Source organism: Oncorhynchus mykiss, chromosome 32, assembly GCF_013265735.2.
Source record: "Oncorhynchus mykiss isolate Arlee chromosome 32, USDA_OmykA_1.1, whole genome shotgun sequence".
Lineage (NCBI taxonomy): Eukaryota > Metazoa > Chordata > Actinopteri > Salmoniformes > Salmonidae > Oncorhynchus > Oncorhynchus mykiss.
In genome coordinates, this window is record NC_050572.1 from 34,082,457 (window position 1) to 34,107,287 (window position 24,831).

At 42.4% G+C, this 24,831-nt stretch overlaps 1 pseudogene; it reads left to right on the forward strand.

Moving 5' to 3' along the window:
- The first annotated feature begins 13,995 nt into the window (after window positions 1-13,995).
- On the forward strand, window positions 13,996-24,258 carry LOC110487598 (annotated as a pseudogene).
- The last annotated feature ends 573 nt before the right edge of the window (window positions 24,259-24,831 follow it).

The following is a 24,831-nucleotide window of genomic DNA, read 5'->3' on the forward strand; positions in this document are numbered from 1 at the left end:
TCTCTCTCTCTCTCTCTCTCTCTCTCCTATTTGTTCCTGGGATTTGGAATGACACAACATAAAGGCGGACCAACGGATCATTTTTTAAATCCTCTTTACTGGTGAGATAACCAAGAGGATTTCTGTCTCGCTGCAGTTGGTGTGTGTATGCAAGGGTGTTCTCCTCTCCTGCCCCACCAGTCTCCCTGTTTCTTCACAGGTATACCTCAGAAAGAAAGAAAGAAAGAATGTAAAGACCTGCTTTAACAACACAGAGACAAGGAATCCCTGTGGTGGGCAGGTTGTGTGCTCAGGGTGGGAAACAGACACCCTGAGCACAGGGGTGGGTTAATTAAAGCATCCATATTTTATCCGAACCACATTTACATTTGAACTGGATTTGAAACCACACATTTACATTTGAACTGGATTTGATCCTCTTGTAAACACATTCATATATGAGCGTGTGAATTGTAAACACATTCACACACTCATATAAAAAATGAGGTCTACTGTTGAGTGCAGTTAGAATGGGAATATGAATGCGCAGATGAACAAACACTACAAGGTGCAGGAGGTGCTTGGTAGTGACCAGGCTATCAAGTTCATTTTCCTTGAGTCATCAATGGCTTTTTTTTTTTTTTTTTTACTGTTGGTCTGGTTGGGTGTTAAAACAATGGGACAATTGTGTAACACTGTACTTGAATGTAAAAGAAAACTCAATAAAATGTTTGTGTACAAAAATCCCTTGATCCCTGGATCCCTTTTATGTCCTAAGATTTCAACACATCTATGATCTCAAGCTTTTTGTTGTTAGTGTATTAGGTTTCTTGGGTTAAAAGTGCTGTGCATATCTAACAACAGTGTGTAATAATGCATGGCATCAAATCTACTGAATGTAGAATGTTTCTGAGCAATTAGCTTGAAAATGAAAGTCAAGAGGAGTTTGTATACTTCCTTAATAACTTGATTGTAACATGTAACATGTGAGTTGAGGTTTAAATGTACTTTCAAAAACTCTGTCACTGTCAGGAAGGTGTGCCTGCATAGGCAATATTAGCTCATGAATAAGTCTGCTTGGCAGATCGAGTGAATGTTTGTCTCACCTGTGAACAGTGTAGGCGAAAGAATAGTCCACAGTTACAAATGAGGACTTTCAGGTTTTTTTCATTATGCCACTGGGACATGGCAGCCTTGAGAGAGGAAGGTGAGGAGGGTTCGGTACTATGACTGTAACTCACCAACCTGGCTTACTGCAGATCAGGGCTGTCATTACCCTACCCTGTAATCATGCTCAGACTGGCCAATCTGTCTCTCTGTTTTTTGTTTGTTTTTGTAGTCGACACATTAATATGGTAGTAACCTGAGTCCAAATTTATGCAACTTCACATTGTTCCTTGTGAAAACGTTTTTTTTTTACAAAGTAGCTTTTAAGTTTGCTTGTTTGTGTGCTTGTTTTCATTGACCAAAGAATTGAGAAAAAATGAAGAAATCAGTTTTGAACAAAATGGTAATGTAATATGTGGAAATAACTTGCATGTTCAATTATATTTTGTGATGGAATGTGTGAGTCATCATGACCTGTAACTGTGTGTGAATAACCGTCATAGCTATGAGTGAACCGCCAACCGTCTGTTATATGCGCACAGGAGAATAAATTGTGAGCGTAGAGAAGAAAAATACATGTTTATAACTGATAATTGATCGCATGGTGCAATAATGACAGCAATTAATTGCCTATTTAATGTTTTGATGGACACAGCTTTGTAGAACCAAAACCTACATTGCCTATGCTCAACAAACGCGCACTCGAGAACAAATCGTTGTAGGGGCTGCAGTTCGCGAACGGCTGTGCTTAACACCTTGCCTGGCTACCCAGACTTGTTCCGACCAAACGCTACACCATGCTCACGGATGTTAGTTTCTTCTCCGGAATGAGAAGTATGTAGCAAACGACAGAGCTGCGGAAGAGTCGTCAGGCTACTTATTACCCTCTCACGGCAGTCAAGCAATGCATTCCGCCAAAAGTCGTTCACAATATAGTTCAGTTGCAGCCACAACTAGACCTTGTTTCAGATGTATCAATAAATAATCTTATACACTGAACAAAAATATAAACGCAACATGTAAAGTTTTGGTCCCATGTTTCGTGAGCTGAAATAAAATATCCCAGAAATGTTTCATATACACAAAGGCATATTTCTCTCAAACTATGAGCACAAATTTGTTTACATCCCTGTTAGTGAGCATTTCTCATTTGCCAAGATAATCTATCCACCTGACAGATGTGTGATATCAATAAGCTGATTAAACAGCATGATCATTACACAGGTGCACCTTGTGCTGGGGACAATAAAAGACTGCTCTAAAATGTGCAGTTTTGTCACACAATACAATGCCACAGATGTCTCAAGTTTTGAAGGAGCATGCAACTGGCATGCTGACTGCAGGAATGTCCACCAGAGCTGTTGCCAGATAATTTAATGTTCAATTCTCTACCATAAGCCGCCTCCAATGTCGTTTTAGAGAATTTGACAGTACGTCCAACCGGCCTCACAACCGCAGCCCATGTAACCATACCAGCCCAGGACCTCCACATCCGGTTTCTTCACCCGCGGGATCGTCTGAGACCAGCTACCCAGACAGCTGATGAAACTTGGGAGTATTTCTCTCTGTAAAAAAGCCATTTTTTGTGGAAAACTCTATTCTGATTGGCTGGGCCTGGCTCCCCAGTGGGTGAGCCTGGCTCCCAAGTGGGTGGTCCAGTTATGTGAAATCCATAGATTAGCACCTAATGAATTTATTTGAATTGACTGATTTCCTTATATGAACCGTAACTCAATAAAATCGTTGAAATTGTTGCATGTTGCGTTTATATTTTTGTTCAGTATATTTGTATGCCTAGCAATCCACAAATCTACATTGTTTAAAGCACACATTTACAAGTCTCAGTCACAAATGACAGCTCCAATAAGCTCCCTATGGTGCACAACATATTAACGAGTAGCTTGTGGAATCAAAAACTCTTTCAAGTTTTCAGTTCATCGTTCGCCGGTAGTGGGTCCTGCGTGCTCCGGGCATTACTGACTCAAGTGAAACTAAATGAGTCAAAAGATGAATTCTTCTGAGTGAACGAGTTGAAAGATCTGTGTCATTAAAATGAGACGAAATTCCCATCACTAGAGAAAAGCACAGCCTTCCTGAGGAAGGTATAGAGTACAGGATGGAACATGCCCTGAGCAATTACACTGGAATGTACCCACAATGACTATGAGCTCGCTCAGAGTCACAATACCCCTAGCAGATTGAGCAGCCTAGCCTACACCCAGGGACAGGGTCCATTTCCACAGAAACAAGTAGAGGAGCGGTGAAGTTTGAAGCAGTGAGATTGTACAACTCCTGCAGTATCCCTTCTTCCCCTTATCACGTATTTTGGGGGTTTGTCCATCTGAAAATACTAATGGAATGTTCGTTGTGTGTGTTCATTTGTGTTGGTGTGTGTATCTGTGTCTCCCACCAAGTCATGTATATTGTTTGACATGTCCGTTTGCTTTGTGCAGTGTTAGTGTCATTGTCATTCTACGTTATTTGTGTACAGTAGGTGTGGTGTGTGCTTGTGTATAACATAAAAGTAGTACAACAACCAAACTCTGACCAACTCTCTCGCTATCTCTCTCAGAATGACCTTCTTGACCCTAACCAGTCAGGCTTCAAGACGGGTCACTCAACCGAGACTGCTCTTCCCTGTGTCACGGAGGCTCTCTGCACTGCCAAAGCTGACTCTCTCTCCTCTGTTCTCATCCTCCTAGATCTATCCAATGCCTTCAACACCATGAACCATCAGATCCTCCTCTCCACCCTCTCACTGCTAGTTGTCTCAGGCTCTGCACACTCTTGAATTGCATCCGACCTGGCAGGCCGCTCCTGCCAGGTGACATGGAGAAGATCTGTGTCTGCAGCACATACTCTTACTCCTGGTGTCCCCAGGGCTCAGTTCTAGGCCCTCTCCTCTTCCTTCTGTACACCAAGTTACTCTGCTCCGTCATATCCTCACATGGTCTCTCCTATCATTGTTATGCGGATGACACTCAACTACTTTTCTCCTTCCCCCTCTTCTGACACCCAGGTGGCGACACGCATCTCTGCCTGCCTGGCAGATATCTCAGTTTGGATGTCGGCCCACCACCTCAAGCGCAACCCTGACGAGACAGAGCTGCTCTTCCTCCCGGGGAAGGCCTGCCCGCTCCAAGACCTCTCCATCACGTTTGACAACTCCACGGTGTCGTTGTCCACAGAATGCAAAGAACCTTGGCGTGACCCTGGACAACACACTGTCGTTCTCTGCAAACATCAAAGCAGTGACTCGCTCCTGCAGGTTCATTCTCTACAACATCCGTAGAGTGTGACCCTAACTCACACAGGAAGCGACACAGGTTCTAATCCAAGCACTTGTCCTCTCCCGTCTGGACTACTGCAACTCGCTGTTGGCTGGGCTCCATGTTTGTGCCATCAAACCCTTGCAACTTATCCAGAACGCTGCTGCCTGCCTGGTGTTCAACCTTCCCAAATTCTCCCATGTCACCCTGCTCCTCCAGACTCTCCACTGGCTTCCAGTCGAAGCTCACATCCACTACAAGACCATGGTACTGAACCCATAAACTGTTGAATGTCGCCAAAAGCAGATATTTATTCTGATAAAAGGAATAATCTAACCCTGATAACAGAGTAATTGCCGTAAAAAACAGGGAATCCAAGTTGCGAAAATTCAAACTTGTTCTTTGAAGCCCTGCTGCTTTTGTAAATGGCAGCTATTGATCATTCAAGAATGGGTGCCAGTTATCACGGCTGTTGAAGGATGAGGACAAAGGTGCAGCGTGGTGAGCGTACATTTTCTTTCTTTTAAGCAAAATGACACCAAACAAAACAATAAAGACTACAAAAACAAACCGTGAAGCTCACACGCAAAGTGCTCTAACAGAGACAACGTCCCACACACACAGGTGGGAAAAGGGTACCTAAGTATGGTTCCCAATCAGAGACAATGATAGACAGCTGTCCCTGATTGAGAACCATACCCGGCCAAACGCAAAGAAATAGAAAACATAGAACACAAAACATAGAATGCCCACCCCAACTCCCTGACCAAACCAAAACAGAGACATAAAAAGGATCTCTAAGGTCAGGGACACCAGTCAGATAATTCTGTGTCAACGTCATCATTTTTATTGGGCTTGCTCCACATTAGCCTTACAGCTTCAGAACTGCATATCCGGTATATTTTTCCCATCAATATTTGGACATTAGTAAAATATTGATGGGAATTGATGCGGGGCTCTATTTTCGGATGATGCTAAAGAGGCGCAAGTGTCAAACAATGCAATTTGGTCATGTAAACAGGCGCACTGGCATTTTCCAGCCTTAACAATTTACTTGTCTAACATCAACTCGCTTGCGTTGAGGTGGGAGGGGTGGCAATATTTGAAATGTGTCCAGAAAAACAAGTGCAAAAGTGGCCATTTCAAGCAGCGCTAATGGGAAGTTTTAAGACCCAGAAGAAGCAGGTCTTAACGGCAACGCAGTTGATAATGTCATGGATTTTGAGAGTGGAAGCGCAGCCTATCCAGCCATGAAGCACAGTGGCCATGGAAGGAGAGATGTGCCATTTGTGCCAGTGAATCTCTTATTTATAAACATAAATACACCCCCCTCATTTCGTTGAATTAGATTAAAAGTTTAACATAGCCTACCCTCCCCTTAATCAAGGCGGGTTCATTCTGGCCACTAGACAAAAGTAGCCTATGGATAAAGGGGTTTTAAATAGTCTATTGAGAGTGCTTTTCGCTTGTTCAAGTGGGTTATCCATCCCCACTTACAAAAAACACCCCTTGTCGGGTACCAAAGACACGCTCCTCCAAACTATTCAATCTGTCTCGAACACAATGCAATTTCATCTGCTATTTTTGGAGAAGTGCAAACATGATCTGTAAGATGGTTCCACAATGTTTATAAAACATTAGATTTGTGAGCAATATTATTGTGATTCCCCCTTTCTCTTCATTTTGAATCTTTATCCAGGGCCGGTGAAAAGTTAGGATGTGCTAAAACCATCCATAGTCTAAATTGCTTTATCTGTATTAAATGCCCACAGATAGCAATTGTGGGGCCAGTAACTGTATTTAGGACTATTTAAACAAGTTGTTATTTTATTTTTTAATATGATTTGATTAAGAAATAATACATGAGAGGCCTCGTGGCTATCATCACATTACAAGCATGACAAAAATGTCGTAACACATGAATTCGAGAGTATTATTGCTTTTAAACAATGGGGTTACTAGCATTAAAAAGCAAGGTTCTTTCCCAACAAAACGTGATGCTACATTCACTAACACTCGCTGTCAAGTGCAATTTTAGGCATTCTCTGGTCGTTAGAGGGATAGAGAAGCAACTGCTCTCTCCCTCTAAATCGCATATTCTTCTGTCTCTTCTCTCGTTCTCCGTGTCTGCCCCACATTAACCTAAAGTAGAATGCATGAAAGAAACACACAGAACAGCGCGCAGTGGATTATGGTCATTGTAGTTAATTACCACATTTGTCTGCGCTTAACTATGTAGAATATTGGCCTGTTGGAAAGTACAACTCCCTACTACATCGCACAGTTTGATATGATTTATCTCTAGAGAAACTGTACAATGTACGCATTCTCACAGAAAAAAATGAACGAAATGGAATTCAAATAATTGACATTTCAGGTAATCGCTCAGCACTACTTAGCATGTGTGTAAAATTTCCTCACGCTGAGTCAAACAGATTAAGAGATATAAACACGTGTCTGTAATAGCGCCACCATGTGGTCGATTTGAATGTACTTGTTGAGCCTTGACAGTGTTTGGCCGAGGTGCAGCCGAGGTGGGTAAAACATGTTAACCCTCGCAAGGCTGCAGGCCCAGACGGCATCCCCAGCCGTGCCCTCAGAGCATGTTTACGAGCGTGTTTACGGACATATTCAATCAATCTCTATCCCAGTCTGCTGTTCCCACATGCTTTAAGAGGGCCACCATTGTTCCTGTTTCCAAGAAAGCTAAGGTAACTGAGCTAAACGACTACCGCCCCGTAGCACTCACTTCCGTCATCATGAAGTGCTTTGAGACACTAGTCAAGGACCATATCACCTCCACCCTACCTGACACCCTAGACCCACTCCAATTTGCTTACCGCCCAAATAGGTCCACAGATGATGCAATCTCAACCACACTGCACACTGCCCTAACCCATCTGGACAAGAGGAATACCTATGTGAGAATGCTGTTCATCGACTACAGCTCAGCATTTAACACCATAGTACCCTCCAAACTCGTCATCAAGCTCGAGACCCTGGGTCTCGACCCCGCCCTGTGCAACTGGGTACTGGACTTCCTGACGGGCCGCCCCCAGGTGGTGAGGGTAGGTAACAACATCTCCACCCCGCTGATCCTCAACACTGGGGCCCCACAAGGGTGCGTTCTGAGCCCTCTCCTGTACTCCCTGTTCACCCACGACTGCGTGGTAAACGCACGCCTCCAACTCAATCATCAAGTTTGCGGACGACACAACAGTGGTAGGCTTGATTACCAACAACGACGAGACGGCCCACAGGGAGGAGGTGAGGGCCCTCGGAGTGTGGTGTTAGGAAAATAACCTCACACTCAACGTCAACAAAACTAAGGAGATGATTGTGGACTTCAGGAAACAGCAGAGGGAACACCCCCCTATCCACATCGATGGAACAGCAGTGGAGAGGGTAGTAAGTTTTAAGTTCCTCGGCGTACACATCACAGACAAACTGAATTGGTCCACCCACACAGACAGCATCGTGAAGAAGGAGCAGCAGCGCCTCTTCAACCTCAGGAGGCTGAAGAAATTCGGCTTGTCACCAAAAGCACTCACAAACTTCTACAGATGCACAATCGAGAGCATCCTGTCGGGCTGTATCACCGCCTGGTACGGCAACTGCTTCACCCACAACCGTAAGGCTACTGCTTCACCCACAACCGTAAGGCTCTCCAGAGGGTAGTGAGGTCCGCACAACGCATCACCGTGGGCAAACTACCTGCCCTCCAGGACACCTACACCACCCGATGTCACAGGAAGGCCATAAAGATCATCAAGGACAACAACCACCCGAGCCACTGCCTGTTCACCCCGCTATCATCCAGAAGGCGAGGTCAGTACAGATGCATCAAAGCTGGGACCGAGAGACTGAAAAACAGCTTCTATCTCAAGGCCATCAGACTGTTAAACAGCCACCACTAACATTGAGTGGCTGCTGCCAACACACTGACTCAACTCCAGCCACTTTAATAATGGGAATTGATGTCAAATATATCACTAGCCACTTTAAACAATGCTACTTAATGTAATGTTTACATACCCTACATTATTCATCTCATATGTCTACGTATATACTGTACTCTATATCATCTACTGCATCTTTATGGAGTACATGTATCACTAGCCACTTTAAACTATGCCACTTTGTTTACATACTCATCTCATATGTATATACTGTACTCGATACCATCTACTGCATCTTGCCTATGCCATTCTGTACCATCACTCATTCACATATCTTTATGTACATATTCTTTATCCCTTTACACGTGTGTGTATAAGGTAGTAGTTTTGGAATTGTTAGTTAGATTACTCGTTGGTTATTACTGCATTGTCGGAACTAGAAGCACAAGCATTTCGCTACAGTCGCATTAACATCTGCTAACCATGTGTATGTGACAAATAAAATTTGATTTGATTTGATTTGATTTGGACATGTACCAAGTTTTGTTACAATACAAATATTAGTATCGGAGTTATATGCATTTATGTGCCAGACCACGCCCACATTAATGTTTATTGGTCAGTAGCGGCCATGTTGTTTGAGATGCTATTCTGTGAGAGCTTGGTCCATAGATGCAATATATCAAGACTCGTGCAGATCGGTCATTTGGTGCCAGAGGAGTAGCGTTTTAAGTGGTTTTAACAAACTTCTAAATGACGGAAAATCCATCATGGAGGACCTTATGGGTCCTTGAGGCATATTTGTTCCTTGAGATGAACCTATGTAACGAATCAGCAGATTGGGCAGATTTGTTGCCACTCAAGACCGTTTGACGTGGCTGATTGGGCTGCACTATGAGATAAGCCAGCGGACACAGTGCCCTTCGCTCCCACTTGACAAACACTACTGTCCGGCAAAGGAATGGGAAGTAGATACCTAGTAGCCAATATCAGGGTGACAGTCGCAGTAAGCACATGCACGCAACGCATGAAGCAACAGTACACCCATCGTCAATACATTCAATCAAAAACAAACAATGGTCAGTTTTATAACTGAAAATGTACAATTATTTGTGTAAAACTAACAGTGAAAAATGACCCAGACTAAAAACAGAATTCCAAACTATTGCGGTATGGTAGCTCAATGCATGGTAGTTGCCTGGTAAGAAATGGAAGACAAACAACACAGCTCATTCAAAACCATCTAACCTATAGCAGAGTGTATTCGACACACCTTTCCACACACCCACTACTTTCCTTCCGACACACCCACTCCTTTCCACGTGCCCGCTACTATCCTTCAGACACACCCACTCCTTTCCACACTCCCAATACTTTACTTCCGACACACGCACTCCTTTCCACACGTCCACTACTTTACTTTCGATAAACACACTCGCCCATACTCCGGTCGCCATATTGGGATGCAGATAACCCCTTCTCCCTTCCTAGGCCTCACCATTTCACGGGAATTAGCATTTTCATTTGGTCTTACGGAAGAAGATTAATAATAATAAATATAGCTGCAAGCAACAAATGCCGGGGCTCAGCTATGGGCCCACTGTGCCACCATCAGGAAAAATGGGAAACATTGACAAGTTACTTCTGTACTGTTTACCATTCTTGCCAAATATCAGGACTCCAAATCAAACGGATCAATGTTCAATGATGTTTACTACTTTAAAATGCATTCTTCTACAGAGCTGATGGACCGATCGGCATCGAATTTGGTATATAGCATCTATAGATGCACATCTTCAATCACACTATTTTCTAAGACTCCTGCGCAAACAGTATGGCTGCTATGTCCAAAAGCACCACCATTCGGCCAAACTAAACCATACTATACAGGTTAGCTAGATTCATATCCCTGAGTGTGTGTGCTAAATTTCATCACTCTGAGTCAACCAGATCAAGAGATATAAACATGCACCCATTATAGAGCCACTGTATGGTCGATCGGAATGTGCCTACATGTGTTGAGACTTAACAGTTTTTGGAACATGTGTACCAAGTTTTGTTACAATATGAATATCCGTGTTGGAGGTATATGTATGTATGTGCCAGACCACGCCCACATTCGTGTTTATTGGTCAGTAGTGGCCATGTTGTTTGAGACGCTTTCCTGGATGAACATCAGTTGTGAGAGCTTGGTCCATAGATACCATATATTAAGTTTTGTGGAGATCGGTCAATCGGTGCCAGAAGAGTAGAGTTTTTCACAAAATTGTAAATGGCAGAAGATCCATAATGGTGGACCTTTATGGGTCCTTGAGGCATATTTGTTCCTTTAAAAAATATGGACGTATATACTGAATTTCAGGACTCTCAAATGGGGTGAGGTGTGTGAGCTTTCAAAATTAGCATTTTCAATGGCTTGTTATAGCACCACCATGTGGCCAATTGGCATGGTATGTGCATAAGAGGGTGTGGCCCTTGGCCATTTACCATCATGCAAGGTTGTTAACGTCCTAGGCTTTACCATCTCACAGGTATTCCATTTTTTTTTCCCACCAATAGGCAGAAGAAGGAAAATAATAATAATCAATGCCAACAAATAAATATAGGGTTTCACTCAGCTTCGCGGGCTTGTAACCCTAACACTGTGGACTTCAAATATGTTCAACGTATTTAGAAAATATGGGGCAGGCTATTTAACGAACTAGGCTATAACGGACTAACATTCAAATTGGATTTGATGACAAGGCAATACACAACTTAGAGCAACCACATATTTAGCCATGGAGCATGTTCTGATTGGCCAGTGAGGAGCCAAGCCTCGACACACCCACGAATGGTTTATTCATCAAAACCCAGCCCTTTCGCACCACCAGCAGCTACGGCTCCCATAATTCCGGTTGTGAAAGTAGCTCAAATATTTCGGACACACCCCCAAACCTAGAAAACACAAGCTTAACGCCAGTGCTAAGATTTGCCATTGCATTAGCTTTGTTAAAATAGAGCCCAGACCGTATCTTGGTTGTGGGTTCATGGTCTGTTACAAACCAAATACATCATGTAAAAGCATTTGCATTCACCATTTACATAGAGTACTGGCGGCAGAAGGAAATCCTGATGAACCGGACCTACAGAAATAAGAGTGACGTTTACACCTACTATTGCCATCATAGTAGACTGGGCCAGGTGTCGGTTGACAACCTGAGTCAACGGCTGAGGCACAGCCAAAACTAGTAGCAGCCTTTGCAGCTTCATTGGAATCTAATGTCACTGTTTGCTAAGGGGAAATTGATAACTTGTTCAAGTAAAATATGTCTGTGTACTACCAACTTAAATATATCTCTATTTACATTATTCCCTACCCCTTTTTACAAAATACTGAATTACAACAGCATTTTATTGATTTATTTAGTTATGTCACCTTTATTTAACCGGGTAGGCATGTTGAGAACAAGTTCTCATTTACAATTGCGACCTGGCCAAGATAAAGCAAAGCAGTTCGACACATACAACGACACAGAGTTACACATGGAGTAAAACAAACATACAGTCAATAATACAGTATAAAAAATAAGTCTATATAAGATGTGAGCAAATGAGGTGAGATAAGGGAGGTAAAGGCAAACAAAAAGACCATGGTGGCGAAGTAAATACAATATAGCAAGTAAAACACTGGAATGGTAGATTTACAGTGGAAGAATGTGCAAAGTAGAGATATAAATAATGGGGTGCAAAGGAGCAAAATAAATAAATATATACAGTAGGGGGTGAGGTAGTTGTTTGGGCTAAATTATAGATGGGCTATGTACAGGGGCAGTAATCTGTGAGCTGCTCTGACAGCTGGTGCTTAAAGCTAGTGAGGGAGATAAGTGTTTCCAGTTTCAGAGATTTTTGTAGTTCGTTCCAGTCATTGGCAGCAGAGAACTGGAAGGAGAGGAGGCCAAAGGAAGAATTGGTTTTGGGGGTGACCAGAAAGATATACCTGCTGGAGCGCGTGCTACAGGTGGGTGCTGCTATGGTGATCAGCGAGCTGAGATAAGGCGGGGCTTTACCTAGCAGGGTCTTGCAGATGACCTGGAGCCAGTGGGTTTGGCGACGAGTATGAAGCGAGGGCCAGCCAACGAGAGCGTACAGGTCGCAGTGGTGGGTAGTATATGGGGCTTTGGTGACAAAACGGATGGCACTGTGATAGACTGCATCCAATTTATTGAGTAGGGTATTGGAGGCTATTTTGTAAATGACATCGCAGAAGTCGAGGATCGGTAGGATGGTCAGTTTTACAAGGGTATGTTTGGCAGCATGAGTGAATTTAGTGATTTAGTTATTATCATGTGATAATGCAAAACTCATTGACATTATGCTTGACTAAGATGTTATAATTCATAACTGTAATGATCTTATGGAAAAATATACTTAGTGTACAAACAATTAGGAACATGCTCTTTCCATGACATAGATTGACCAGATGAATCCAGGTGAAAACTATGATCCCTTATTGATGTCACCTGTTAAATCCACCTCAATCAGTGTAGATGAATGGGAGGTGACAGGTTAAAGAGGGATTTTCTAAGCCTTGAGAAACTGAGACATGGATTGTGTTTGTGTGCCATTCAGAGTGCACCGGTTTGTGTGTCTGTGTGTATCAAGAATGGTCCACTTCCCAAAGGACATCCAGCCAACTTGACACAACTCTATGAAGCATTGGAGTCAACATGGGCCAGCATCCCTGTGGAACACTTTCGACACCTTGTAGAGTCCATGCCCTGACAAATGGCGACTGTTCTGAGGTAAAAAAGGGGACACAACTCAATATTAGGATGGTGTTCATAATGTTTTGTTTTGTTCATATTTCAGGATATGTGACAGACTTGGCCTGAAAATCTGGCATTCGAAGTGTCAGACACAACAAAATCAGTCTGCAGAAGCCATAAACATGTAAAACTGTCATTCATATTGTCTATTCTCCATAGCAGCGAAAAGCAGCGACGAGGTATGCTCGTCAATTTTAAAACAGTTGGGTTGGGCATTGACTTTGTGCCAAGCGGCTCGGCATGGAGGTAGAGGTTCGGCTGGCAGGCTTTAACCTGGTACGCCTGAGTTCAAAGGTTTGAGCAGAAAAACAACGAGACTAAACACTGAGGGAGTTCTTATTTAATCATGTCGAGATCTCTCTTTTTATCAAAAGAAAGGGAAATGACATCTTAGCAGTTGTTCTTATCCAGAGCGATTTACAGTAGTGAGTGCATACATTTTCATGCTGCTCCCCCATGGGAATCCAACCAACATCCCTGGCGTTGCAAGCGTCATGCTCTACCAACTGAGCTACACAGGACCCTGTCATCCGTTGTCCCACATGTTTGAGGTGCTCTATGCCATCAGAACTTTTCATTGACCCTAAAAGGTATTTACTACAAATAGATGTTATGATGAGTGTCAAGGCTCAAGAGAAGACCCAGATACAGACAGTTTCAAAGTAATACAAGTTTATTACAAAAACAGGGGGGCAGGCAAACGACAGGTCAAGGGCAGGCAGAGGTCAGTAGTCCAGGATGGTATAACAAGGTACAGAACGACAGGCAGGCTCAGGGTCAAGGCAGGTAGAATGGTCAAAACCCAGGAAAGCTAGAAAACAGGAACTAGAGACAGACAGAGGCACAGGGAAAAACAGTGGTAGGCTTGGAGAAATAAAACAAACTGGCAACAGACAAACAGAGAACACAGGTACACTGGGGATAATGGGGAAGATGGGCGACACCTGGAGGGGGCTGAAGACTAGCACAAAGACAGGTGAGACAGATGAGTATGATGTTAATTTAAATGAAATACGAGTTTTGGTTTAAATTGTTTTATACATTAATCCTACATTGCTGTTAGTGTCACTAAAAAAAGTCTACAGATTGTTGAATGATTTCCTATCAAACGATTTGTTTCCAAAAGAGACTCCTAATTGTACACGTTGGAAGTCAGGTCTGAATGACTTGCTGATTTTGGGACAGTGTTGCAATAACATTGACCAATAAATTGGGTCACATCTCTTCAAGTGACGCATACTTTCCTGTGAGGCATCAATGACCACATCATTTCCTCTCTCGTAGATGAAATAGAACCAGTGTGGTACTTTGGTCACCTAGTCTGCGTGGAACTGAAAGTAGTTTGAGGATTCAAACAGACTCCATAATGTTTTTTTGATCAAGCAACAATCCACAACAGGATGTGTATTATCAGAGGTGTCTGTACATTACTATTTTGGCACTCAAGATATGTACATTTTTAAGGTCATTGCTCTTTGACCTGGTAGTGTTTGTAAACCGTAACATTAGCCTACTGTAATAATGCATCTGATTATGACATTTGGGAATGAATATTCATATGCAATGTACCTTATTATTCATGCAGTAACCAATGACCAGTGATACGTGTACGGTAAGCTTTCTGTCCTTACTGGAAGTGATTAATGTGCTGTGCATGTGGGTGGGTGCTGCGTGTGTGGTTGGGTGTGTGTGGTTTGTGACAGGGTGTGTGTTACATGGAATGTGATCCATTCAGGGAGGGAAGTTAGCCGTATTGGCCTCAACTCCGGTATCCAATGACCAGACTCAGACACAGGTCAGGTGCATGATGGAATAGGGCTGTCTGATCTGTCTGACATCCATCATGTCACCTCTGTCCTGCCTCACCTGGAGGCGTTGGGGTTAAGTAACCCCCCCCCAGCTTTGTCCCTCTGACTAAAACGCCATGCTCTGAATGGTGCTGAGCGCACGCACGCTCACACGCACACACACACACACACAGAGACTTACACTACAGATACTCAAAAAGAAACAGAACTCACTCAGACAGAAACGCAAAAAGCAGAGATGCACACACACTGACACACACACGTGCACATGTACACACAAGTGCACATACACAAAACAAAATGCATTAACACACACTTGCATACGTGCAAGCATGAACGGTCATGTCTGTGTACTGTACATAGGAGTAAGTAAGAAATGAATGGGCAAAATGTAAGGGTGTACCTTTCAGCCTGGCCGTCACAATAACCGCAGTGCCACCTGCTGGTCCTTAGACCTTCTTAAATATTTCTCAGATTTTTGTGAGCTGATCGAATTATCCTCACTTTTAACCAGGGTTGTGGTTAATTCCATTAACATTTCAGTCAATTCAGAAAGTAAACCAAATTCCAATGAAAAAGGTGGCTCCCTGGAATTGAAATGGAATTGACCAATTGTTTCTACAAGATTGTTGAATGTTACTCCCTCTTTGTCTTGGCACTACAGAATGAGTGGCATATCTGTCTATCTATCCCTGCCCAATCATAACATCCTTACCAAAAACAAACTCAGAATTAGATGCTGGTAGTTAGGTTTGCTAGGCCTTAGTCTTGCTTGGCCAGACTCACAGCACCATGCTAGAAAATCAAGACTAGCTAGCAAGGCCCTAAAGTTGTGTAGACAGTCAGGGTTGGGCAGTAACTGATTACATGTCATCTGATTACAAAAAAGTTACCAGCAGAAATATTGTAATAGGATTACAGATACTTTTGAAAAACTAGATTACTCCTTGAATTACTTTTAAATTGAAAAAAGGTGCAAGTTTATGTTTGTTCCACCTGAGTCAGTCTGACCATAAGTGAGAGACCACTATGATGGCACAGATGGAACCTTTTTGTCCTCTTCTCATGCCGCTTAAGGTAAGTAACTGAAAGTAATCCGATTACATTACAAAAGTTACATTACTGATTACAATTTTGTACAGGTAACTAGTAACTGCAACGGTTTACATTTAGAAAGTAACCTACCTAACCACGTGTTGCCTAATGGTAATTATTTTTTCCTGTGTCAGAGTAGTTCTCCTGCATTGAAGCAGTTACTTCAAAGCAGCAGTAGTAGGACCACACACATTCTGGCAGGCTTATAATGGTTGATAACAGTAGCCAGAACACACTGACATTTCCCAATCCCTACCCCACCCCTAAACACAAATAGCATTACTCAACATCCTAAAGTAAGCAGTTTCAGCATTCCCGTGAAAGGAGTCATCCACTTCCTATATCTATTTCAATCAATTAGGGAGTGAGGACACATGGCTGACTCCCATATAGTGAGTGAATCCAGGGGAGTATCACAGAGCATTCTGGGTTGGGAAGATTTACTGAAAGGGATGCAGTAACAGATACAGGAAAGGGAGTTACCCTTTTGTTACTGTCTGACTCAATGTGACAAAGGAAAGGCATGGTAAGCCTTCACAACGTGAGTTAAAGGTACACGAGCACACACACAAGTGCGCAAGCGCAGCACACACACAAAGAGAACCTAAGGACATGGAATTTATGTCATCTATCCCCACCGGTCATTAGTAGGTGATAGGATGTTGTGATGTGGGTCAGTGAGATGCTTTACGTGAGCTAAACATTCATTATTACCACCATTCCCTGTAGTCGGTTGGCTAATATCTATGGTGATTCCTGAGACATGATGTGCTGGAACGTAACTGTCCAACGGAAAAACACAGCAGTCTGATGAAGGTCATTGGGAGCAGCACTGCTCTGGAAATCGTATTGTGCTGTCTCTTAATCGTCATGGTTAAACACTGTGTTCCCTTGATGACCTAACTGTACTCACCTTTCCGTTCACATACAGTAAGTTCAGCAGCAGTACTAGCAGTACTGTGTTTATAGCCTACTGTACAGCACACACTTTACACAAAAGCATTTTAAAGGCTTGTGGGGCACTCTAGTGGCTGATCAAAAATAACCTCAGAAATGTATAGCAGAGGAGGAAGAGGAAGCGAGACATTCCACTCCTTCATTTTTTTCTGGTTCATATAAAAACAATGAATGAAGCAGACCAGACCCAGCTGCTAATGCATCGGAGCCTATGGGAGAGCCACCCTGTTAAGCAGACCAGAACCTACCTTTTTTTTTAAAATGTTAAATGGCCTGAGTGGGATATCTTTATTTATCCATCAGCTTTTTGTATAGTAGCCTACATGCAACCATTTTAAAGCATTTTGAAGGCTAGTGGTGAAATCTAATTGCCTAACATAATCTACAGTGCCTTGCGAAAGTATTCGGCCCCCTTGAACTTTGCGACCTTTTGCCACATTTCAGGCTTCAAACATAAAGATATAAAACTGTATTTTTTTGTGAAGAATCAACAACAAGTGGGACACAATCATGAAGTGGAACGACATTTATTGGATATTTCAAACTTTTTGAACAAATCAAAAACTGAAAAATTGGGCGTGCAAAATTATTCAGCCCCTTTACTTTCAGTGCAGCAAACTCTCTCCAGAAGTTCAGTGAGGATCTCTGAATGATCCAATGTTGACCTAAATGACTAATGATGATAAATACAATCCACCTGTGTGTAATCAAGTCTCCGTATAAATGCACCTGCACTGTGATAGTCTCAGAGGTCCGTTAAAAGCGCAGAGAGCATCATGAAGAACAAGGAACACACCAGGTAGGTCCGAGATACTGTTGTGAAGAAGTTTAAAGCCGGATTTGGATACAAAAAGATTTCCCAAGCTTTAAACATCCCAAGGAGCACTGTGCAAGCGATAATATTGAAATGGAAGGAGTATCAGACCACCAAATCTACCAAGACCTGGCCGTCCCTCTAAACTTTCAGCTCATACAAGGAGAAGACTGATCAGAGATGCAGCCAAGAGGCCCATGATCACTCTGGATGAACTGCAGAGATCTACAGCTGAGGTGGGAGACTCTGTCCATAGGACAACAATCAGTCGTATATTGCACAAATCTGGCCTTTATGGAAGATTGGCAAGAAGAAAGCCATTTCTTAAAGATATCCATAAAAAGTGTTGTTTAAAGTTTGCCACAAGCCACCTGGGAGACACACCAAACATGTGGAAGAAGGTGCTCTGGTCAGATGAAACCAAAATTGAACTTTTTGGCAACAATGCAAAACGTTATGTTTGGCGTAAAAGCAACACAGCTCATCACCCTGAACACACCATCCCCACTGTCAAACATGGTGGTGGCAGCATCATGGTTTGGGCCTGCTTTTCTTCAGCAGGGACAGGGAAGATGGTTAAAATTGATGGGAAGATGGATGGAGCCAAATACAGGACCATTCTGGAAGAAAACCTGATGGAGTCTGCAAAAGACCTGAGACTGGGACGGAGATTTGTCTTCCAACAAGACAATGATCCAAAACATAAAGCAAAATCTACAATGGAATAGTTCAAAAATAAACATATCCAGGTGTTAGAATGGCCAAGTCAAAGTCCAGACCTGAATCCAATCGAGAATCTGTGGAAAGAACTGAAAACTGCTGTTCACAAATGCTCTCCATCCAACCTCACTGAGCTCGAGCTGTTTTGCAAGGAGGAATGAGAAAAAATGTCAGTCTCTCGATGTGCAAAACTGATAGAGACATACCCCAAGCGACTTACAGCTGTAATCGCAGCAAAAGGTGGCGCTACAAAGTATTAACTTAAGGGGGCTGAATAATTTTGCACGCCCAATTTTTCAGTTTTTGATTTGTTAAAAAAGTTTGAAATATCCAATAAAGGTCGTTCCACTTCATGATTGTGTCCCACTTGTTGTTGATTCTTCACAAAAAAATACAGTTTTATATCTTTATGTTTGAAGCCTGAAATGTGGCAAAAGGTCGCAAAGTTCAAGGGGGCCGAATACTTTCGCAAGGCACTGTACATTGATTGCACTGCATCTAAATGATTAAATACCCCACAAAACATGTCATAAAAAAACACAACATGAAACATGCATATGCTAATACTATATTCTACTTGTAAATAGTTAATTAGTGGCATTTTAATTAGAAAAGTTAGCCTACTACAAGTTGTTCAATTCAGATAGTTAGCCCAAACCCATAAAATAATTTCCAGACATTTCCACTCGGGCTCCTGAGTGGCGCAGTGGTCTAAGGCCCTGCATCTCAGTGCAAGAGGCGTCATTACAGACTCTTGCAGACATCTGGCAGTGATAGGTAGTCCCATAGGGCTGCACACAATTGGCCGGGGTAGGCCGTTATTTTAAATAAGAATGTGTTCTTAACTGACTTGTCTAGTTAAATAAAGGTAAAAAAAATATCTATATATCTATATATAAAAGTCATGTATTTATGGAAATTATAGAAATGATCTAAAATGTTTCAGTAATGAAAGCAGACAGGGATTGGAAATCAAACTGGTCTCAGAGCATTTCGTATGATTCTGTATGTAAATCCCAAACACCACATTTAGTATGATATGTTACGTTACTAATGTTTTGTATTAATTTGTGGATGTCCATCATCCATTTCGCATATGTTACGAATTACAATTCGTACTATATATTACGAATTTTCAAAACCGAATGAAATGTATGGCATTTGGGACAAGAACATCCTTGACCACCATTTGACAAAAACAACATTTGCATAATTTCCGGCAAAGAGAGCCTAATGACTGATTTACGTGGTAAAGTTTGGGATATACTGGTTGAATCAACATTGTGTCCGCGACATTTCAACAACAACAAAAAATCAACGTGAGGACGTTTAATCAGCATGGAAAACTGATTTGGATTTGGAAAAAGTCATCAAAGGGAATTTGAACCTAAATCTAATGACATAGTGAACGTTTTTGTTGATTTCATGTTGAATTCAAGTAAGTTCGCAACTCAACCCAATGTAAATCAAAACTAGATGTTGAACTGACATCTGTGCCCAGTGGGTTTGGTTATGCAGTGTTCACTCAGGCATGGTGTGTATTGCATTCAAAACACAGTTCTCTCTGGGTTTCCATATCTGTCTTTCATCATTACCTTCCTCAATAGAATAGACACTGCTTCTAATTTGTATTCAAGATGCTTCCTCCCACGTATCGGACACCATAGCTAATTGTATAATACTACAGGACTGTCACAAGTTCTGAAGAACAATAGTTCTTTATTAAGGAACGTCATTAGTTAAATTAAATCTTGCGTCTAATGTGAAAAATATATTTGCATGCTGTGACCTTATGTCTGACTCCTAATACTGTAAAGTGGAAATATTATCCATTTCAAAATGTGTCAATCTGTTCCTCTGGGACCCCCCCTATTTCAGCACCAGCATACCTGATTCAACTAGTCATCTAATCCTCAAGCCATTGATTCATTTGATCAGATGTGCTAATGCTGCAATGGCTAAACTGGGGTTCCCTGAGGAACAGATTTGAAAGCAGTGCACCACAGGCAATATTACTGACAGGAATTGTCTCCAAACTGGCAACAAGCAACACCCCTTCCCATACAGCCCATGTAGTTTTCCTGAATGCTCCTACTACTCTGTGGTGCAGTCAACATGCTCATGACATTTAACAGCCAAATAAATGCTCTTTGTGTAATGATTACACAGACATGGTTCATTTCCTGACCTAGAATAGCAACAACCATAATCCTGCCCTACAAACAGGATGGGAAGTAAGATTCAACAACAGGCATTTTGTGAATCATCGGGAGCAAGAGGTGGCCTACTGACAATATTTTGGTTGTTTTTAAGAGCAGTCACATGATTATTCTTCTTTACATTACTTTTGTTCCCCTTTTAATGGTTGGCTCAATCAAATATCGAATCAACATTTATTTATTCAACAATTCTCTAAGTACTGATTGATAGGGTATAAACAGTATACCTAATAATTAGTAGCCATTAGCCTGTTTCCTTCTCAAAAACACACAATAACAATTGTGTTTTGCAATAATTTCATTAAGGCTTATATTTCAATGATTCCAAATTTGTTTTCTTATTTGAATCCTTTTTTCTTTGTGTGTACCACATAAAACATGTAATTATTGAAAGATAATTTCATCACACCTCTCTTTCAATTATACTTACTAGTTTTTGATTTCATATTTATCTTCCATGCTTTTTATAATGATTCATGAAATGTATCTAATTTTCTACCAAACACACATTTATGGGTTTTTGTCTGCAGGATTAAATGTTGTTGACATTCTGAAAATATTTCATTGTAGGCATGTTGTGCATCCCCAGCCTGCAGACAGTAGGCTGTATGTAGTATAGTATCTGACTGTGTTATCAAGTGTTTCCGTTGCACAAAAGCCCCCCAAAACCACATACAGAGCAATTAGCACCAACATTTCCAACTGAAATACAGCTCTATACACTGGTGTCATGTACTTCTCTGTGTCCTCCAAAACAGTGTCTGTTCCCTCACTGAGAACGGGCCCCAGGCCCTACAGGTTAGCCACGGCCTGCCTGGCCACACTGTGCGCTGTCCTTCTGCTGTCCATCATCGCTGCGAGCACCCACTGTGAATATATCCACAGCAAACACACAGCGTTGTTTAAATGTTGCCTCCCTAAACCACTTCCTGATTTACCCTAGTGTCCCAATGTGACACAACATTTAAATAAAGGCCTCTGTTTCTGTTTTTTCCCCCTCCGTTTGGTGACCTTTGTAATCTGACTTGTGTAACCAAATCTCGCTCTAGCCAAAAGGCTAGAGCCGGCCCTGCATCCCAGTAAATGACTAATATGAAACTCGCAACCTAACAAAGTCTGAGAGCTCAAAAAGCGGTGTGGAGTCAGTGATTGTTGCAGTGCCGCTATCTCTCTTATCCTGAACAAACCTTGATGATGTCATACTCAGCACATATAAAAGACAATGAAAAGACATTTGCTTGTTGTGTTCTATGGGGCTCCTTCTTATGGCTACCACATTCAACTAGCCTTATCAAAGGTACCTCATCACCTCTGCCCTACGCTCACCGCATTCTTTGTCTTTGCCGTCCCTTCTTTAAAGACTTGTTTTTTTTCTTCCTGGGTGCTTTGGACTGAAGTCCCCTGCTGCTCGTCTTCCTCTCAGATAAGAATATCTATATCTGGGCTTGCGCAATGAGCATCAGGCTCCTCTGCCTCAGAACGAGTCTGGTGGTCAGATCCAGATGCAGAGAGAGACCGTCAACGTAACGGCCCCGATTGCAGCCCTGAGAGAACTGCAGACGAAGAAAGAAGACCATGTGAAGGAGAGAGACGAGCTTCTGGCCAGGTTGGCCAAATCAGGTCATGTGTGTGTGTGTGTGTGTGTGTGTGTGTGTGCGTATGTGTGTGTGTGTGTGTGTGTGTGTGTGTGTGTGTGTGTGTGTGTGTGTGTGTGTGTGTGTGTGTGTGTGTGTGTGTCATGACGCTGAAGTAAAACATTTATATCTAAATCCTTTTTTCTGCTGTGTATGACAGAACCAGAGCCCACATCACCACTGTCACCTACGTCAACCCCGTTGGCCCTTTCAAACGCCGGTAACCTGTCCTCGGGACTGGCTGGTGCTCAACAGCAGCTGCTACTACATCTCCACCAGGAGTATGCACTGGCACAACATCCAGGACTCGTTCATGGAGATAGGAGGACACCTGGCCATCGTACACACTGCTGAGGAACAGGTGAGATAGAGTGGGGAGGGAGGGAGATGGGGATGAGAGAGAGAGAGAGAGAGAGAGGGAGAGGAGGGGGTGGAGTTAAAGAGGGAAAGAGAGCTATGGAGGGTGGGAGAAAGAGGGAGGGTGGGAAACAGAGGGAAAGAGAGAGAGGAGAGAGGTTGTGGATTAGACACTGTTGATTTTCTCAATTATCTGGTAAGGCTGGAAATAGCAGATCAATAGGGAAGATAAAGTCCAATGTCAAAAAGATTGACACACAAATTTCCTTTTCTTTCTGCCAGGGTTCTGTAGGGGTCATGATAAATGCATTGAGTTCATTTTATATTCCCCCTGTGAATCCGTCTCCATCTGTTTGTACGTTCCTATGAAAGTCACACAGGCAACCTTGGCCCGATATTGACCAAACTCGGGTGAATGATGCTTCTTGCTGTAGAGATTGGCCAGATGGTGGCGCTATGCATGCCCTGTTCAAAGGCACTTAAATATTTTGTCTTGCCCATTCACTCTCTGAATGGCACACATACACAATCCATGTCTCAATTGTCTCAATGCTTAAAAATCCGTCTTTAATCTGTCTCCTCCCCTTCACTGATTGAAGTGGATTTAACAGGTGAAATCAATAAGTGAACATAGCTTTCACCTGGATTCCCCTGGTCAGTCTATGCCACGGGAGAGAACATGGAAAGAGCAACATTTCGTACACGTTAGATACACTGTCAAGTCTCAACATATGCAAGAACATTTATATTGACCACACGGTGGCGCTATAATGGGCACATTTTTGAAATGTGTCTCATGTACTCAGGGATATGAGTCTAGCTAACCCACACAATATCTCAGACACCACTGGCCCGATGTTGACGAAACTTTGGTGAATGATGAGTCTTGCCATAGAGATCCGGCATTTACAAAATGACACTGATTGGCCCAAGGTGGGCGCTATAGGAATCAAGTCTGTTAGTCACACGCAATATATCAGACACCACAGGCCCGATTTGAATGACATTTGGGTGAATGATGTGTCATTCACCCAAATGTATCATTTGTGTGGAACAACATGTTTACTGTTGCCTTTTAAAATCATGTGTCCTGTTATACTCGTCATTCACATCCCAATGTAATCATGTCTCCTGTTATAGACATTGTTATAGGCATTGTCGCATTCCAATGTAATATTGTCTCCTGTTATAGACATTGTCACATCCCAATGTATTTTTCATGTTATAAACATTGTCACATCTCAATATAATCATGTCTCCTGCTGTAGACGTTTCTGTTGGACCAGTTACCTCTGAGCCACTGGAATGCAAACTGGTTTGGAATCAATGACGAGACAGCCGAGGCAGACTGGCTTTGGGTCGATGGAACCAAACTGGTGGGGGGGGGGTTTGGCTTTGCTGGGTTACAACAAAAAATGTGTCCGTGTTTTCGTGGACGCAGATTAAGTCTACCCCAGGACTATTGGATTCAATCAACACTAAAAATGATTGGCTTCATACACATTGGCCTAAATTATCCCGGGACTGTGGTGGTGCATATTTTAAACATTGAATCTGACTAACCATGTAGAACAAGGCTCAATTCTTGTTTGATATACCAGAATTCAACTACACCTGGGATTGTTTAAATCTGGGTCTGAGTCCCATCATTTAATGTGAGAACCTGCTTTCTATTTTACAAATGAGTATATTAATTTCGTTTTTCAAATTGTTTGGTTTACTTGTGTTCTCAGTTGGTACATGTGATGCAAACAGGTTATGGTTCATTTGACTGTGTTTTCACTGTGGGCTCTACCCATTTGTTGTTCCATCTTTAAACTTCTTCAGTTGAGCACCTGCCCATTTTGCATCGATGGACAGGGTGAAGATTGATTACACTGCCTTTTTGTATGCTGTAAATGAGACTTTTCACTGTTATAGCATTCTAACAAATTCATGTTTTGCCTTCATCCAGAAGATTACTAGAGAGTCTGTATACTGTTATGAGATTATCAACATGCTGCCTAAGGATCACAGCCTTAGAAATGTATTTGGGATTAACCTATGGAACCCCCTGCACAACTTTCATTCAAGATGAAAGCTGCCGTTTTGGTGGGTTTGTCAAACACTTGCAGCCCAACCCCTCCACCACCACCCCACCCAATGTTGTCAATGTTCTATATTTG